This window comes from Oryx dammah, unplaced genomic scaffold (genome assembly GCF_014754425.2).
Source record: "Oryx dammah isolate SB20612 unplaced genomic scaffold, SCBI_Odam_1.1 HiC_scaffold_21, whole genome shotgun sequence".
NCBI lineage: Eukaryota > Metazoa > Chordata > Mammalia > Artiodactyla > Bovidae > Oryx > Oryx dammah.
The window spans coordinates 56,528,495-56,548,592 of record NW_024070205.1 but is presented as its reverse complement, the minus strand read 5'-3'; positions in this window follow the sequence as shown (position 1 = coordinate 56,548,592).

The window sequence follows — 20,098 nt, the reverse complement described above, 5'->3', positions numbered from 1 at the left end:
GACGTGGATTTGATCCCTGTTCTGGGATGATTCCACATGCTAATGAGCAACTAAGCCCATGCACCACAACTGCTGAGCCTGAGCGCTGCAGCTGCTGAAGTTCATGTGCCCAGAGCTCATGCTCTGCAACAGGAGAAATCACCATAATGAGAAGCCCATACAATACAATGAAGAGGGGCCCCTGCTTGCTGCAACTAGAGAAAGCCCTCATGCAGCAATGAAGATCCAGTGCAGCCATAAATAAATGAAAAGAAGGAAGTTATAACTTAACTGAAAAATACATTAGAACAATTCAACAGCAGAATGGATGAAATAGAAGCATGAATCAGTGAGCCAAAAGACGAAGAAATGGAAAATACCCAGACGGAGCAGCAAAATGAAAAAAAAAAAATTAAAGAAGTGAGAGAGGGGATGAGAGGGCAGACAAACTGAAATGACAATCACAGACAACTAGCCAGTCTGATCACATGGACCACAGCCTTGTCTAATTCAATGAAACTAAGCCATGCCGTATGGGGCCACCCAAGACGGATGGGTCATGGTGGAGAGGTCTGACAGAATGTGGTCCACTGGAGAAGGGAATGGCAAACCACTTCAGTATTCTTGCCTTGAGAACCCCATGAACAGTATGAAAAGGCAAAAAGATAGGACACTGAAAGATGAACTCCCCAGATCGGTAGGTGCCCAATATGCTACTGGAGATCAGTGGAGAAATAACTCCAGAAAGAATGAAGGGATGGAGCCAAAGCAAAAACAATACCCGGTTGTGAATGGGACTGGTGATAGAAGGTTCAATGCTGTAAAGATCAATATTGCATAGGAACCTGGAATGTTAGGTCCATGAATCAAGGCAAACTGAAAGTGGTCAAACAGGAGATGACAAGAGTGAACATCGACATTCTAGGAATCAGTGAACTAAGATGGACCGGAGTGGGTGAATTTAACTCAGATGACCATTATATCTACTACTGTGGGCAGGGATCCCTTAGAAGAAATGGAGTAGCCATCATGGTCAACAGAAGAGTCTGAAATGCAGCACTCGGATGCAATCTCAAAAACAACAGAATGATCTCTGTTCGTTTCCAAGGCAAATCATTCAATATCATGGGAATCCAAGTCTATGCCCCAATCAGTAACACTGAAGAAGCTGAAGTTGAACAGTTATATGAAGACTACAAGACCTTCTAGAACTAACATGCAAAAAAGATGTCCTTTGCATTATAGGGGTCTGGAATATAAAAGTAGGAAGTCAAGAATACCTGGAGTAACGCAAATTTGGCCTTGGAGAACAAAATGAAACAGGGCAAAGGCTAATAGACTTCTGCCAAGAGAACACACTGGTCATAGCAAACACTCTCTTCCAACAACATAAGAGAAGAATCTACACATGGACATCACCAGATGGTCAACACCGAAATGAGATTGATTATATTCTTTGCAGCCAAAGATGGAGACACTGTATACATTCAGCAAAAACAAGACCAGGAGCTGACTGTGGCTCAGATCATGAACTCCTTGTTGCCAAATTCAGACTTAAACTGAAGAAAGTAGGGAAAACCACTAGACCATTCTGGTATGACCTAAATCAAATCCTTTGTGACTATACAGTGGAAGTGAAATAGATTTAAGGGACTAGATCTGATAGAGAGTGTGCCTAATGAACTATGGACGGATGTTCGTGACATTGTACAGGAGACAGGAATCAAGACCATCCCCAAGAAAAAGAAATGCAAAAAAGCAAAATGGCTGTCTGAGGAGACCTTACAAATAGCTGTGAAATGAAGGGAAGCGAAAAGCAAAGGAGAAAAGGAAAGATATACCCATTTGAATGCAGAGTTACAAAGAATAGCAAGGAGAGATAAGAAAGCCTTCCTCAGTGATCAATGCAAAGAAACAGAGGAAAACAACAGAATGGGAAAGACTAGAGATTTCCTCAAGAAAATTAGAGATACCAGGGAACACTTCAGCAAAGATGGGCTCGATAAAGGACAGAAATGGTATGGACCTAACAGAAGCAGAAGATATTAAGAAGAGGTGGCAAGAATACACAGAAGAACTGTACAAAAAAAAATCTTCATGACCCAGATAATCACAATGGTGTGATCACTCACCTAGAGCCAGACATCCTGGAATGTGAAGTCAAGTGGGCATTAGAAAGCATCACTATGAACAAAACTAGTGGAGGTGATGGAATTCCAGTTGAATTATTTCAAATCCTGAAAGATGACGCTGTGAAAGTGCTGCACTCAATATGCCAGCACATTTGGAAAACTCAGCAGTGGCCACAGGACTGGAAAAAGTTTCATTCCAATCTCAAAGAAAGGTAATACCAAAGAATGCTCAAACTACTGCACAATTGCACTCATCTCACATGCTAGTAAAATAATGCTCAAAATTCTCCAAGCCAGGCTTCAGCAATACATGAACCATGAACTCCCTGATGTTCAAACTGGTTTTAGAAAGGGCAGAGGAACCAGAGATCAAATTACCAACATCTGCTGGATCATCAAAAAAGCAAGAGAGTTCCAGAAAAACATCTATTTCTGCTTTATTGACTATGCCAAAGCCTTTGACTGTGTGGATCACAATAAACTGTGGAAAATCCTGAAAGAGATGGGAATACCAGACCACCTGACCTGTCTCTTGAGAAACCTATATGCAGGCCAGGAAGCAACAGTTAGAACTGGACATGGAACAACAGACTGGTTCCAAATAGGAAAAGGAGTACCCTACTTATTTAACTTCTATGCAGAATACATCATGAGAAACACTGGGCTGGATGAAGCACAAGCTAGAATCAAGATTTCTGAAAGAAATATCAGTCACCTCAGATATGCAGATGACACCACCCTTATGGCAGAAAGTGAAGAAGAACTGAAAATACTCTTGATGAAAGTGAAAGAGGAGAGTGAAAAAGTTGGCTTAAAGCTCAACATTCAGAAAATGAAGATCATGGCATCTGGTCCCAGCACTTCATGGGAAATAGATGCGGAAACAGCGGAAACAGTGTCAGACTTTATTTTTCTGGGCTCCAAATTCACTGCAGATAGTGATTGCAGCCATGAAATTAAAAGACACTTGCTCCTTGGAAGGAAAGTTATGACCAACCTAAAAAGCATAGTAAAAAGCAGAGACATTACTTTGCCAACAAAGGTCTATCTGGTCAAGGCTATCGTTTTTCCAGTGGTCATGTATGAATGTGAGAGTTAGACTGTGAAAAAAGCTGAGCACTGAAGAATTGATGCTTTTGAACTGTGGTGTTGGGGAAGACTTCTGAGAGTCCATTGGACTGCAAGGAGATCCAACCAGTCCATCCTAAAGGAGATCAGTCCTGGGTGTTCATTGGAAGGATTGATTTTGAAGCTGAAACTCCAATACTTCGGCCACCTCATGCGAAGAGCTGACTCATTTGAAAAGACCCTGATGCTGGGAAAGATTGGGGGCAGGAGGAGAAGGAGACGACAGAGGATGAGATGGTTGGATGGCATTACCAACTTGATGTACATGGGTTTGGGTGGACTCTGGTAGTTGGTGATGGACAGGAGGCCTGGTGTGCTGCAGTTCATGGGGTCTCAAAGATTCGGACACGACTGAGCAACTGAACTGAACTGAAAGAAGTGAGAATACCTTAAGGGATCTCCAGGACTTTCAAGCAGAATAACATTCACTTTACAGGGATCCCAGAAAGAAAAGAGAGAGAAAGGGTCTGAAAAATTACTGAAATAATGGCTGGAAAATTCCCTAGTTTGGGGAGGGAAAGAGACTTCCAGGTCCAGGAAGCCTAGAGTTCCAAATAAGATGAATCCAAAGAGAAATACACTGAGAGACATTATACTTAAAGTAGTAAAAGTTAAGCATAATGAAGGAACTTTAAAAGCAAGAGAAAAGCAGTTTATTATGTACAAGAGAAACCCTATAAGTCCACCAGTAGGTTTTTCAGCAGAAACTCTATGAGTAGAGGGAGTGGCAGGAGATTTTCAAAACGCCAAAAGGAAAAAAATTTCCAACCACAAATTCTCTACATGACAGGGTTATCATTCAGAATTGAGGAAGAGAATAAGAGCTTTCCAGATAAGCAAGATGCTTGCTCCTTGGGAAAAAAGCTATGACAAACCTAGACAGCATATTAAAAAACAGAGACATTACTTTACCAACAAAATGCCATCTAGTCAAAGCTCTGGTTTTTCCAGTAGTCATATATGGATGTGAGAGTTGGACAATAAAGAAAGCTGAGCACTGCAGAATTGATGCTTTTGAACTGTGGTATTGGAGAAGACTCTTGACAGTCCCTTAGACAGCATGGAGATCCAACCAGTCAATCCTAAAGGAAATCAGTCCTGAATATTCATTGGAAGGACTGATACTGAAGCTGAAGTTTCAATACTTTGGCCACCTGATGTGAAGAGCTGGCTCATTGGAAAAGACCCTGATGCTGGGAAAGATTGAAGGCAAAAGGAGAAGAGGACGAAATAGTTGGATGACATCATTGAGTCAATGGACATGAATTTGAGCACATTCTGGGAGATAGTGAAAGACAGGGAAGCGTGGTGTTCTTCAGTCCATGGGGTTGCAAAGAGTCGGACACAGCTTAGCAACTGAATAACAATAAAGGAGTTTATCACCAATCTTACAAGAAATGTTAAAGAGACTTCTCTAAGTCAAAAAGAAAAAGCACTGATTAATCAATACTAAGAAAATATGTGAATGTAAAAATATCACTGGAAAAGATAAACAAATAATAAAGGCATATCAAGCAGCTTTTCTAGCTGCAATGGTATAAAAATAGAAATCAACAAGAAGAAAATTGGAAAAGACACGAGAGGTGAAGACTAAACAACATGGTACTAAAACCAATGGGTTAATGAAGGAACCAAAGGGGAAGTAAAATACATGTTGAGAAAAATGAAACTGGAAATGTAACATTTTAAAATCTATGGGATACAGCAAAAGATGGAAGCTGAGTATAATACAGGCTTATCTCAAAATATGAGAAAACCAATTTATAGGAACTAGAAACAGAAAAAAACCTAAAGTTAGTAGATGAAAGGAAATAATTATTAATTAAACAAGATAACATTTTCAAAGTCCTTAATACAATACCTGCACTTAATAAGTGTTCAATTGTTATGAATTATGTGAGACCATCTGGAAATTATTAGAAGGTCAGGCTTCTTTTCTTATACAGTATTGGTAAAAGTGGCTTTTACTGAGGGATTTATTTGATTGAATGCCAATAATTACTCCAGTGTGAAATTTTAGTTACTTTTATTCCTGCTTTGTGCATGAAATCCTACTCCTCATCACATGTCCGTATTCTTAGACTCTGTGATTACAAGTGCAATATGCAAAAATCAAAATTATGAACCATTCTTCTAAGCCAACTCTCTCCCCATTTGCTCTTTCCATAAGGTCTTGAGGTCCTTTCCTTAGTTTCCCTGAACGCTCCAAAGACACGTTGAGCTTGAGCAGGGAAATATTCTACTTTTGAGAAGAAGCTACTCACAGGATATATCAACATGAACTAAAGAGTCAGTTAACTTTGTAAAACAGCAGTCAAACCAATAGAATCTTAGATAATGGAATTCTTTAGTCATTGAGCTGAATTAAATGCATATTTAAACGTCTCATCAATATAACCTCAGGTTTGATATGTATTTGTTCCAAGATTGATAAATAGTCTCCAGTTGTACAGTTATGATTGGCTGAATGACCCATGCCCCCACATTCAGTCATGGTTTGTGATGCATGATGAATATGCATGGAGAGGGAGGTGGTATGTCCAAGTGGGGAGCTTGTAAACAAGCAGAGCCAGGGCAGGTGGGATGGGCATGGTCCCACCACTGCTCTGGCAACATTTTTATCTCCCTGGCATAGTCCTAATCTCTACCCTGGGACACATTATCCCAGAACAGAAAGTCTTGTGAGAAAGAGCCTTGAGATGGGAGTAGTTAAAGGGTTGTTCAAGATCAAGATGACCAGAAAAATATTCAGAGAAGGTCCCAGCCAGCCTGTGCAAAATAAACAGATGGCTCTTGCATGCAAATGTGAGCAGTGCTTATACGCACATGGGTAAGGTTCCTGCTGACAAAGCAAAAGGGGAAACTGGAGAAATGGGCTGGGTAATTCAAGCAACAGGCTTATTGTGTCTGGCTCTGCTGAGTGATTCAGAAAGGCCTGGGAGTGGAGCTTCAGCAAACAAGTTCTTTGATGTGTGGAGTTCCTCCAAGCTGAATTTAGCAACCTCCTCCTCCTGCCAGCAGGCCATTGCCTTGAACAGTCTCTTCCTCCCTTCCCTGGTTTCACCAGCTCACCGTGTCCTTCAAAACAGACAAACAATATTTCACATAGACTTTGGGAAGATTCCAAGAAGTTCTTTCCCTCCTCCCTCTTATACTCTTAAAAATAAAACACACTGTCACCAGACATTCTGACACCTCAGATACTTATTGTGAGCATGAAGTAAATGACAATGAACTGGCGTTTTCCTGTCTGAAAGTTAGGCAAATAATCAGGGCAGTAGTTTTTTTTTGTTGTTCTTTTTCTATATCAGGGCATTGAACTCCTTGAAAACAACAGAAAATCAAGAGTTTTAAAAATGGTAAGTTTAGTGGGTGAGTAAGCCACGGTTTTATCCAATTTGTAAGCCAAGATGAATTTAGTATACACATACACACACACACTCACTCATATACACATGTGTTCAGTAGACAAAATGCTCTTTAAATAGCAAGGTCCCTGAGTACATTTAAAATGTGATGTGATTTGCGACATGTAACTTAAACATAACTTTCAGGAAATGCATTCTTTGCATAAATTGTGGCAAATGTACAAAGACAATGTTTAAATGCTGTCAAAATCATTGGCTGAAGAGTAGTTGGCTGCATATATCTTTGGTTTACAGAAGCTAAACACCCAGATAGTTTCTAAAATGTGTTTCTAAAAGAAAAGAAAAAAAAATTATGTTTCTCAAAAACTTCCCTTGGCCTATCATTCCGGTTCTCAGAATTTGGCCCAAATCTTATCTTTGAAATTTTTTTTTCTCATTACTCTCCTACACAATTCTTCTATTTCAGTTTCTTACAAACTAACTCAACACTTCAAAGTGTGTAGTATATCTATGAAGACTAAGGAATAAGGACTGAAATTTGGGATTCTCTCCGAGGCTCAGGCCCTAGAGTTGGAAGCGCTGCAGAGATTGGGGGCAGGGGTTGCAGTGCTCAGTGAGAGATCATCTCTCCTTCATTCTGTCTCTATTTCTGTCTCCCTCATACATGCTATTGAGTTCAAGCTCATACTGCTCACCACACCCAGGCCAGTAGATCAAGAGATGGGTTTGGGGGGCAAGGAATAGCAAGCTTTATATAGGAAACCAGCAGACCAGGAAGATGGTGGACTAGTGTCCAGAAGACCATCTTGCCTGGGTTTGGATGCTTGTGTCTTTTATAAAACAAAGACGGGGAGGTAAGGAGATACAGTTAAACAAGGAGACAAGTCATTGCAAATATTTCCTGGTGCTGACCAGAATCAAAGGGGATGTGTTAATCTCTTTCTTGCAGCCATTTACAGGTGGGCCTGGTCCACCTCTGATGTTTCCGGTGAGCTAAACAAACAAAGGCATTTTCGCTTAAGCTCAGGTATGGGAGGCAGAGTTCTCAGAGATGGGTCATTGTGTATACTTTAAGCTACAGGCAACATCCGTTCAGTGATTAACTTGTAGCAATAGAATATAAAGGAATGAATCCAATATGGAGTCACCTTTGTTTTTCTCTGTTACATAAACACACACATACAAAACTTCTGTAGACATAGTAGTACCACCAGATGTTAATGATAAGGGTGAGAACCCAGCCTAATGCTGAGGAAGTAAAATGGATGCTATGGGCAAGTCCTACTTTAAAAAATATTTTGACCAAGTAGATCTCAAGGGTCACTGGTTTAAGTATTATGTTAGAATCAGAGCAACATGGGTTCAGTCTTCCTCAGTGGCTAAAGCCTGCTTTGCTGACCAAGTTAGTCCAGTCTTCATTTTGGAACCTGGGTGGTACTTTCTGCCTTTCAAGCTGTCTTGAATATCAAAGTTCGAATTCTATCTTTGACCATGACACAAATTAATCCTATCTGTTTAACTGTACTTTTTTCCCCTGTCCAGGAACAAGGGGACCTCAGCTGAAATAAACTCTGACTATCCTGGCCCCTGTGTCCTTGTGCAAAAGCCAAACATCCATCCTTCTATGCGACAGACCACCTCTGCCGTGCATCACAGCATTTAGCTCAGTGTTCTTCACAGAAGGGAGTCAGGGAATATTTGAGTACCTAAAGGAGTTCAGTAACAATTTGGGTGAAAAAACAAAACAGAAACATTAAAAAAATCATTTGTATGATAAGCTGAATTTTTATGTTTTAATTCAAATGTGTTAAAACTACATAGGGACGTTTGTGTTCAGTGCTCCTTTCTCCTAGAAGTATCTCTAGTCAAGGAAGTAACTTTGAATCACTACTGACCCCTCCCTACAGTGGGGCTCAGAATGTTGCAGAGAACAGGTGTGAGACTGGGGTCAGGAGCCTTGGATAAGTCAAAATTCTACAGGAGCTTTGTGACCCAGGTTATGTTAAATTTTGTGAATCCCAGTGTTTTCATTTGCTTATAGCAGGTTTTGAGTTTAAAATGTGGTATTGATATGAACCTATTTTGACTATTGTCACTTTTTATATGGCCTTTCCCCCCACCCATGGTAGTAATATATAAGTACAAGGAGCTTAACCTCAAAAATCTAAGGGTAGCTTCTTACATGTAAGCAAAATTAAAAATGAAACTGTGTGAGATGATGGTCTACATATTTAAAAGCTTTTCTGAAATGGGAAATTAACAAATGCTTTTGGTAATGTGTTCAGAGCTTTAATTACTTGAATCCTGGAAAGTTTTGCGTGTAACCTGCTTTGTGCTGCCCTCAGGTCTCACCCGTGTGTGCATGCTCAGTTGCTTCAGTCGTGTTCAATGCTTTGCTACCCCATGGAGTGTAGCCCGTGGATGTAGGCAATAATACTGGAGTGGGTTGCCCTGCCCGCCTCCAGGGAATCTTCCCCACCCAGGAAGTGAACACATTTTTCTTGCGCCTCCTGCACTGGTGAGCAGGTTCTTTACCACTATTGCCACTTGGGAAGCCCTTGGGTCCCATGCTGCTGCTAAGTCACTTCAGTCGTGTCCGACTCTGTGCGACCCCATAGACGGCAGCCCACCAGGCTCCCCCGTCCCTGGGATTCTCCAGGCAAGAACACTTCGAGTGGGCTGCCATTTCCTCCTCCAATGCATGGAAGTGAAAAGTGAAAGTGAAGTCGCTCAGTCGTGTCCGACTCCTAGCATCTATCAAAACAACTATCAATCAACTACTGATATAAGTGAGCCCCTCCTTCTTCTGTTCACATTGGTGTCTCCGGCTATCTTGTTTGAATGGTCAGGGTAGTGCGGGATGATAGGCTGAGAATGGTTGCTTCTTGCTGTCCTGTGAGTCATGGTGGGGGTGGAACCCGTGAAACAGGAAACACTGTCCCTTATGACTCTCCCTGAGGTAACGCTGTACTGGACTTCAGTAAAATTATGAGACATTAAAAAAATGGTTTTATTGATGTACAGTTGATTTACAATATTTTGTTAATTTCTGCTATACAACAAAGTGACTCAGTTACACATGTATATACATTCTTTTTTAAATTGTTTCCATATTTTGGTTTATATTATATGATGGCTTATCACATATTATATATTATATAGGGTTCTTATATTATTATATTATGGTTTATCACAGAATATTGAGTGTAGTTCCCTGTGCTACTCTGTAGGACCTTGTTATTTATCCATTCTATATATGATAGGTTGAACGTGCTAACTCCAAATTCCCACCCTGTTCCTCTACCACCTCCCTTCTCTTGGCAACCACAATCCTGTTCTCTACATCTGTGATTCTGTTTCTGTATTGTAGATAAGTTCATTTGTGTCATATTTTAGATTACATGTATAAGTGATATCATATGGTATTTGTCTTCCTCTTTCTGACTTACTTCACTTAGTATGATAATCTCCAGGTCTATCCATGTTGCCGCAAATGGTACTCTTTTCATTGCTGAGTAATATTCCATTATATATATGTATATATATATATTCATCTTCATTATCTATTCATCTGTTGATCGACAATTAGATTGTTTCCGTATCTCTGTTGTTGTGAACAATGCTGCTATGAACAAAGGAGTGTGTGTATCTTTTTGAATTATAGTTTTGTTCAGATATATGCCTCAGGAATTGCTGGGTCATATGGCAACTCTATTTTTAGTTTTCTGAGGATTCTCCATACTGTTTTCCATAGTGGCTGCACCAACTTATATTTCTACCAACAGTATAGGAGGATTCCCTTTTCAGTATGAGACAATTTTTAATGAAGGGCTTTAGTTGACCAAAGTTCTGTAGAGTGGGGAAGAGGATTGCAATTTATAATAAGAAAGGTATATGTGGTCTTCATCCCCATTTTTGGTACAGAGCTCCTAAAACCCTTGGAATTTCCTAAGTGATAAGAACCATAAAGCCGGGCTTGTGCCTTTTGTTATGTTAATGAGGTGATATTTGGACTGCAGCTAAGGTTGGGGCAGTTGCCAGAAAAATGAACCATGTGATTCAAAAGTTGGAATGTTTAGTCCTAACCCCTGACCCTGGGGAAGAGAGAGACTAGAGGTTTAATCAGTTGCCAATGGCCAATAATCAATCGTGCCTACGTAATGAATCCTCCATAAAAACCCAAAGGGTTAGGATTTGGAGAGCTTCCATGTTGGTGACTACGTGGAGATTTATGGAGAGTGGTAAGCATGTGGTAAGTGGGGAGGGCATGGGAGCTGTATGCCTTTTTCCCATACCTTGCCCTATGCATCTTTTCAATAAGTAAAGTGCTTCTCTGAGTTGAGCCATCCCAGCAAATTAATGGGACCTGAGGAGGAGGTTGTGGGAACTCCATAGCTGGTCAGTCAGAAGCCCGGGTAACAGCCTGGGCTTGCGAATGACATCTGAAATGTGGGATGAGCCCTTGACTGTCTCCAGGTCGACAGTGTCAGAACTGAGATGAGTTGTAGGGACGCACAGCTGGAATTCCATAACTATTTGGATACATGTGTAATCTCCCACTCCCACCACAACACACACATTTTGGAACCTTTAAAGAGGGAGGGAGAATTGGCATTCTCCCCCAGGTTATTTCATTGGCTTCTCTGGATCACACAAGAGTCAAGGTCTCACTGCCTAGGCCTGCTGGGAGAGGCTAACCTTGCTATTTCCCAGGCAATGTGAGGGTGCCTTGCAGACATCTCTTGATCCTAAACTTTCTACTCATCTCCCTCTACTAAGAGTTCTTACTCTTTCATTCCTTTCCACTTCTAGTACTTTTCATCTGCTTTTAGAATTCCCTCTCATTTGGAAATCTTTAAGTTCCAAGCTCAGTCTCAGGTCTTAAAAATTCCACAGCCTTCATCACTGAATGTCAGTGATGAATGGAGGGGGGGACCACCCCTGTGTTTGCTTGTCCTTCAGGATCTAGTCTCATGTATGAGGAGGCAGAAGCTCTAGAGCTTCTTCTCCAGACAGTGGCTAGATGCCCTGGGTGAACTGAAGATTTGACTTTGCTCTTTTTGATCTGCAAAGAGATGTTGTCGTTCCTCCCATTGACATAACTTTGACTCTCTTGTGTAATACTTTCATCAGCTTTATTATGCAGAGGAAAGATTGTTGGCTCCCTCTCTGCCCTGAGTTATTTCACAATCCATCATATATGAACTTGACTCTGAAGAGCAGTATGTCGAATTGCTTCTCTTTGAGGTCCTCAGAGGTGGTGGTGGTGGAGATGGCGGGCTGAAGGAATAACCTCAGTTGACACGATCATCATCATGATGTATTGAGTACTGACTATCTGCCAGATGTAATACCAATAATAACACTTTTAATAGCTTATACTTTTATTGCTTAATATGAACCAGATAATGATATAGGACTTTTAAATGCTGGAGAGGGTGTGGAGAAAGGGGAACCCTCCTACACTGTTGGTGGGAATGTAAATTGCACAGCCACTGTGGAGAACAGTATGGAGGCTCCTTAAAAAACTAAGAATAGAGCTAACATATGATCCAGTCATCCCACTTCTGGGCATATATCTGGGAAAAAAAAAAAAACATAGTTCAAAAGTAAACATGCATTCCAGTATTCATCGCAGCTCTGTTTGCAATAGTTAAGACATGAAAGCAACTCAAATGCCTATCGACAGATGAATGGATAAAGATGATGTGGGTCTTCTTCTTATATATGTATATACAATAGAATGTTGCTCATCCATTAAAAAAGAGTGAAATAATGCCATTTGCAGTAACATGGATGGACGTGGAGATTATCATAAGTGAAGTAAATCAGCCAGAGAAAGACAGATATCATATGACATCGATTATATGCAGAATATAAAAAAATTGATACAAATGAACTTACCTACAAAACAGAAACAAATTCATGGACTTCGAGAACCAATTTATAGTTACCAAGGGGGAAGGGTGGCAGGGAGGAACAGATTGGAAGTTTGGTATTGACATGCATACACTGCTATATTTAAAATAGATAACCCACAGGGACCTACTGTATAGCACAGGGATCTCTGCTTGACATTTTGTAATAACCTAAATGGGAAAAGAATGTATATGTATATATATATATATAATAGATACATGTATAACTGAATCACTTCACCATATACTTGAAATGAATGCAATATTGTTAATCAACTATACTGCAATATAAAATTGAAACATTTAAAAATAATATAGGAACTTTACATTGAGAAGGAAATGGGAACCCACTCCAGTGTTCTTGCCTGGAGAATCCCAGGGATGGAGGAGCCTGGTGGGCTGCCGTCTCACAGAGTTGGACATGACTGAAATGACTTAGCAGCAGCAGCAGCAGAAGCTTTACATGTATTACATGTTATTATAACTTATTGATAACCCTATATGATAACTCTGTGTTTACCTCCGTTTCACAGAGCAGGACACTGAAGAACTGGTATGAAGTAGTTGTGCCTACAGTCACAGCCAGAAAAAAGTAAGTAGACGTGTTCAAACCCATGTCTGATGAACTGTAGTGGCTTATCCATTATTCTCACTATGGTTGGCATTTCCTAAGTAGGGCTGACTGACTGATCTTCAAAAGACTATTTAGATCCGTGATATTTAAAACATAGGTGTAGTTAGGTGCCCTTGTTCAGGTCTGAGTAGTCACAGCTATCTGCAGTAAAGAAAGGAGGTGGGAAGGAGGTTCAAGAGGAAGGGGACGTTGGTATACCTAAGGCTGATTCATGTTGATATATGGCAGAAATCAACACAATATTGTAAAGCAATTATCCTTCAATTAAAAATAAATTAATTTTTAAAAAAGAGAGTATAAGCATTCATAGTTGAAATTTATCCTAACTGAAATGGTGTTTTTAAAAAGCCTCCTTTTCTGACTTGCTAAGTGAATTTAATGCTCCAAATGGGTGCCAGATTGGCAGCCCATGGGATAAATTTCACTCTTTATGCAAGAAATAGACACAGTGGCCATGTGCTTCAACCATAACCTTGAGGGACCTTCTCTATAGAACATAAGATTAATGTATCCTTCACATCTTATTCCATCTTGGCCCCCAAGATCTGTGCTGACGTAGGTCCTGGGCCAGTAGTTATAACTGTGCTAGATAGAAGTCTTTAGGGCTGTAATTCCAAACCTGCTTGTATATCAAAGCTTAGACAATATACAGATGCCTGGGCAATCACTTAACTTTCTGAATTAAAACCTGGCCGGGAACCTGTATGTATTTTCTATCTTCCACCCCAGGTTTGGGAACCATGGCTTTGGGAGCTGTGTTCTTTGTGGACTACTGCCCATTTTTCCTGTAGAGTCAGAAACCATCTGCTTGCTTATTTACCCTCTACCTTCCCGCACATACTATGAAGCAAGTGTCTTGCTAATGTCAGAAAAACCGGAGAAAATGTCAAGCTTTGTCAACTGAAGTCAATATTTACTTGAGAAGCCTGTTGGCACATCTGTGTTACCAGCAAATGTCTTTCCAAACTGCTCAAAAAAAAAAAAAAAAAAAAAAAGAACAAACACTAAACCTTAATCAGCAGGCTATATTTAAATACAGCCTCATCTTCTAAGTTGCATTCACATTTTTGTTCACATGTTTTCCTCATTACTTCTTGTCAGTGTATTCCATTGTTTGCTTATTTATTTCTTAAGAATTGTTTCCAGAGACAGGAAGGCAAGGAAAATGAAGCACGGTTAGAAGTAGACGGGAAAAAAAAAAAAACCCACCCCTTTGATAGAGACTAACATAATAAGCTTCTTGGCAGTTTTTTGAAAGAAATATTATTCCAGTACAATAACCTTGTAGTGATTACTGTAGAAATGGCAATGTTGCAAATCTTTGGAGATTATAGGCAAGAAGGAAGATGGAAAATAAGTGACTCAAATTCTTTTGTAGGTGTTAGAGGAGAAAGAATGGGAGGATGAATAGAGAAAAATGTGAAGATGATCCTGATTTTGGAAGCTGTTAGTAATATCTGATTCCTTATTGCCTGATGTATTATTCATTATGTATAACCTACGTGTTGAAGAATCTTCTAGTTATGTATGTTTTTACACTAGCTAGAGTCAGAAATCTGGAAAAAATACACTCTACAGAATAATCACACATTTCTCCATCATAAGGACTCTTAACAATGTTCATAAAAGAGATTTAATAAATGGAATATACCTCTATGCTTCACAGTCTATTAGAGAATTCTTACCCTGACATCATGGATTGTTGGACTTTAAACAGCTCATGCAGCTCTGTGTAAAAAAACAAGTAACCTAATCAAAAATGGGCAGAAGATCTAAATAGACATTTCTCCAAAGAAGATATACAGATGTCCAAAACGCACATGAAGAGATGTTCAACATCACTAATTATCAGAGAAATGGAAATCAAAACTACAATGAAGTATCACCTCAAAGCAGTCAGATGGCCATCATCAAAAAGTCTACAAACAACAAATGCTGGAGATGGTGTGGAGAAAAGGGAGCTCTCCTACACTGATGATGGGAATGTAAATTCGTACAACTTCTATGGAAAACAGTACGGGGGGTTCCTTAAAAACTAAAGATAGAGCTACCATATGACCCAGCAATCTCACTCCTGGATATACATCTGGAGAAAACCATAATTTGAAAAATGCATGTACCTTGGTGCTCATTTCAGCACTATTTACAATAGCCAAAACATGGAAGCAACCTGACCATCAACAGAGGAACAGATAAAGATGTGGTACATATATACAATTGAATATTCCTCAGCCATAAAAAAATGTAACAATGCCATTTGCAGTAACATGGGTGATGAATCTATGTTCATCCATGTTGATAACCCTAAAGATTATCATATTAAGTGAAGTAAGTCAGAGAAAGACAAATATTACATGATATTACTTCTATCCAGAATCTAAAAAAAATGAAACAAATGTGGTCATTCCTATGGTAGCCACAGGAAACCAACTCACTGATTTCAAGACACAATGTTTGGCGACGGGTCTACTGTGAGATAAGGAAAGCAGAAAGACAATTCTCCCAAAGGCACTCCCTCTTTCTCCTTTCTGCTTTCCTCCTGCTTTACCTTCTGCACATCCGTGATCCCACTAGTATCTTCTCTCTGCAGATAGCATTCTATTCACTACTAAAGAGCTCCCACCAATTCCAACTCCAGTGATAAAATGCCCCAAATAATCTTAGTCTAGTTTTTCTATGAACTATAAGTAAGTCTCACTTTGGGTCTTTGTAATACCAGACAGCCAGCATGTCAGTGAGAAAAATAAAATATTGAATAAGGGAGACCAGCATAGAAGATGAGCTTTTACGACTATTTTTTAAAGCTACTAGACAGATAAGCTCTTGAGAAGCCTAATCCATGTGGCTTCAGAGCCCAGAGGGGCGGGGTAAAGTTGTGAATCTGACTTTTGTTCAAAATGGGAGGATGAAGCATCAGATTGGAGGCTTCATGTGGTCAGAGTGAAGAAGAGGATGATATTAACCATGGGATGCTGACATTACATGGCATTTCAGTGGCTGAATTTTCTCTGCCTTGGTCTTACACTCTTTCTAACCCCTCAACTTTGACGATGCAGATGATCTCCAGGAGAAGTTGGAAACTTTCGTAACAAAGCCACACATGCAACTGACTAAGCAGCTAGAAAAACAAAAGGAGGACTCAGTTAGCGCTACAGCAGCTGCAAGCCTGTCTGTGACTTTGGATCATCAAGATGAGATCAGCAACAGAGTACGTGAGCTACAATGGCACCTGGTGTCTTGCCCCTAATTCTGAGCTTAAGAATGTGGCATCTGCTTCACTTGCATCTTCCAAATCAATGTCTCTTGGGGCTCATGCCAATCCAAAACTGTGCAGAGACGGAAATTCAGGGAAACATAGTTCCAGCTTAGCTAAGCTGACATTGTACAAAACCCATCACAGCATTATTCCCTTTAGTAAGTGGTTTACAGAATCTGAAGGTTGAGTGATTTCTCAAAATGCCATACGGCTGTCAAGCCAAAAAATGATAACTGAAAACCAGGATGGTAAACTCTTACCACTACATTAATGAGAACTTTTCTAAATGAACTCTGATTGCAAACTTTTCAAAACTCTGATTTTGTGAGTGAACCTAGGGAAAGAGCCATTATTGATAATGTTTTGGAGAAACGTCTTCCAAACAATCAGAAATGAATGTCGTGGGTCCCAGACTCTTGGGATTCATTGCAGCTATGTGCCTGCCCTTTTCCTCTGACCCTTGGTCAAGGTCCAGACACACAGTGGGGGCTCCAGACTCACATACGTGTAGACTGCTCTCTGTTCTAAGTGGTGATCGCTAGCTCAGAATTTCAGCAGTTTTTACCTTTTATCCAGACATCTATACCATTACTCTTGACCACAGTGAGGTCCATTTTCTGCTGTTTTGTCCTCTCGCACAATGACTTACTGTGGGGTGTCTTCACCAGTGTGACCCTCTTTATCAGAAGAGTCTGAGGCCTTTTATCTGTGAATTCCCTAGAAGAGCCTGATTTCTGAGGCAGGAATTCACTTCAGGTGGATTTTGTCTCATCATGGAGAAGTTGGAGAGTTGAGAGCTTAATCGTTTCAAGTTAGGTAGAAACATCTCAAAGAGAATATTTAACTTTGGCCAATACTGAAAATACACAATAATGATGGAAAAATTAGTATATGTTGGTCATTTACTGTGAGTCTAGCCAGACTGTTTTTTCCATCAATTATTTTATATAATCCCTCAGCAATCTTATGAGGTAGATATTATGATTATCCCCACTTCACAGATAAGGCAAACAAAGGCCAGCCAGTTACTAGTTATTAAATAACTTCTCTTTTCTCCCTGACTGTATATCCCAGGCATTCTTGCAGTCAGGGATAGCTAGGAGAATGTGGGCATAAGGGGTATAACTATTAAAATCTCCCACCTAATCCTCCAGTCTGTTTCTCACCCCTTATCTACTGAGTGGATATAAAGGATCCAGAGAGAGCCTGAAGGCACGAAGGGAACATTTGAACCATTTCATAAAGGGAGCCCAGGTACCTGAACATGTGTGTAGAGCCGAGTATATCCTGGTGACATAAGCAAGAAATAGAAGTCTTTTCTGGTTATTTTGTTATATTAGATAGCACATATACTTGTATTGAGGGCTTCTCTGGTGGCTCCGACGGTAAAGAATCCACCTGCAATGCAGGAGACCCAGGTTTGATCCTGAGGTTGGGAAGACTCCCTGGAGAAGGAAATGGCAACCCACTCCAGTATTCTTGCCTGGAGAATCCCATGGACAGAGGAGCCTAATAGGCTGTAGTCCATGGAGTCACAAAGAATTGGACACGACTGAGTGACTAACACATATTGTATTGCATTTCCCAAGTGTCGCTAGTAGTAAAGAACTCCCCTGGCAATGCAGAAGACGTAAGAGACACGAGTTAGATCTTTGGGTTAGGAAAATCCTTGGATCAGGAGGGCATGGCAACCCACTCCAGTATTCTTGCCTGGATAATCTCATGGACAGAGGAGCCTGGCGGGCTATAGTCCACAGGGTTGTAAAGAGTTGGACACAACTGAGTGACTTAGTATGCCCGTATACTTCTATTGGTGCTTTGAAGTAGGGGTTCTGCCTTAAAAAAAAACAAAAACAAAATAGATGACATTGGCTTCCCTGGTGGCTCAGAGGTTAAAGCATCTGCCTGGAATTCAGGAGACCAGGGTTCGATCCCTGGGTTGGGAAGATCCCCTGGAGAAGGAAATGGCAACCCACTCCAGTACTCTTGCCTGGAGAATCCCGTGGAGGGAGGAGCCTGGTGGGCTACAGTCCATGGGGTCGCAAAGAGTCGGGCACGACTGAGCGACTTCACTTCACCTCACTTCACTTCACTTAGCAGTTGGGTAATGGGTAGCAAAGAAACTGACACCAAAGCCCAGAAAGGTTGTGATTATGTTATATAGTGAAATATTTGGTAAAACTGTCAGCTTCTTTAATTTGGAAGACAATTAATGTGTATTTGAATTGTAATTCCAAGAAAAATAGTTGGAATCTATCAAAGTGTTAGTGGAAGTGTGGCTATCATTGGCTATCTTTGACGAGGTAGGACAAAACGAACAAGTGAACAACAGCAAAAACAAAAAACAACGTAGGAATCAAATCAACTAGCCAGTTTACAAGTTACAGTGGAAGGAGAGAGAATGAGTCCAGGAGTTCAGGGCATCAGGCTTGGGAAAACTAACTGCTTCTAGATTCCTAAAGTTAAGACTCTTAGAAAAGGACTGAGTGACAAAGATCTAGCAACATTCCTCACCTGAACCAAGTGACTTAGGCTTTTGACCAAATCAGGTTAGGCGTGACTCTTTCCTTCATATTGTTTCAGATGAGTTCAGGGTGGTCACCATTAAGGGGAGAGAGACAGAGAGTCGGGGATAGGGAGAAATGATGGAGGCAAACCAGGAAAGCCAGAAATCAGACTTGAGGATTGTATTAGGAAAGAACTTTGGGAGTGGCTACGAGCACACACAACTAACTGGTGGCAAGAACTTTCCCAGCTGTAAAACAGCCACTGGGCCTCAAAATCTGCTTCAGTAGGAAATGGACTCCTATAAAACTTCTAAGACATATACCCCAGTGCTCTCTTAAGCCATGGACAGAGAGATTATCAACTGGGGAAAAACACCACAAAGTGTAAGTCAGGGACCAGAGAATGAGAGACAAAGTAATGCTTCCCAGAAAGCCAAGTTAAGGTCTAATGAAAATACATCTCTAACCTCAGGGAAGGGAACCTCTTCCTGCCCTTCTAGTCATAGACAAAAATTGAGTGTTTGCTTTCTGAAGTGAAGTGAAGTGAAATGAAGTCGCTCAGTCATGTCCGACTCTTTGCGACCCCATGGACTGTAGCCTACCGGACTCCTCCATCCATGGGATTTTGCAGACAAGAATACTGGAGTGGGTTGCCATTTCCTTCTCCAGGGGAATCTTCCCGACCTAGGGATCGAACCCGGGTCTCCCACATTGTAGGCAGATGCTTTACTGTCTGAGCCACATGGGATTTTCTATTAAGAATACCCTTCCCTTAACCCATCACTGTATATTGGGTGGGCACTTGGGAAGGGAACTATAAATTGTCTTTTTGATCTAAAGTTAAAATGTCTAGGGGCTTCCTAGGTGGCTCAGTGGTAAAGAATCTGTCTGCCAATGCCAGAGCCGCAGAAGATGCTTGTGGATCCCTGGGTCAGGAAGATCCCTTAGAGGGGAAAATGGCAACCCACTCCAGTATTCTTGTCTGGGAAATCCCATGGACAGAGGAGCCTGGTCAGCTGTAGTCCATAGCGTTGCAAAGAGTCAGACGTGACTCAACTGAGTGATGAGCAGGCACACACGCACACAAGAAGAGGTTAGCATCTGGACTTGATGAGGAGGATTGTGCATCCCTTGGCAATCCTGGATGGAAACTAGTGGCAGGCACTGGAAGGGCTC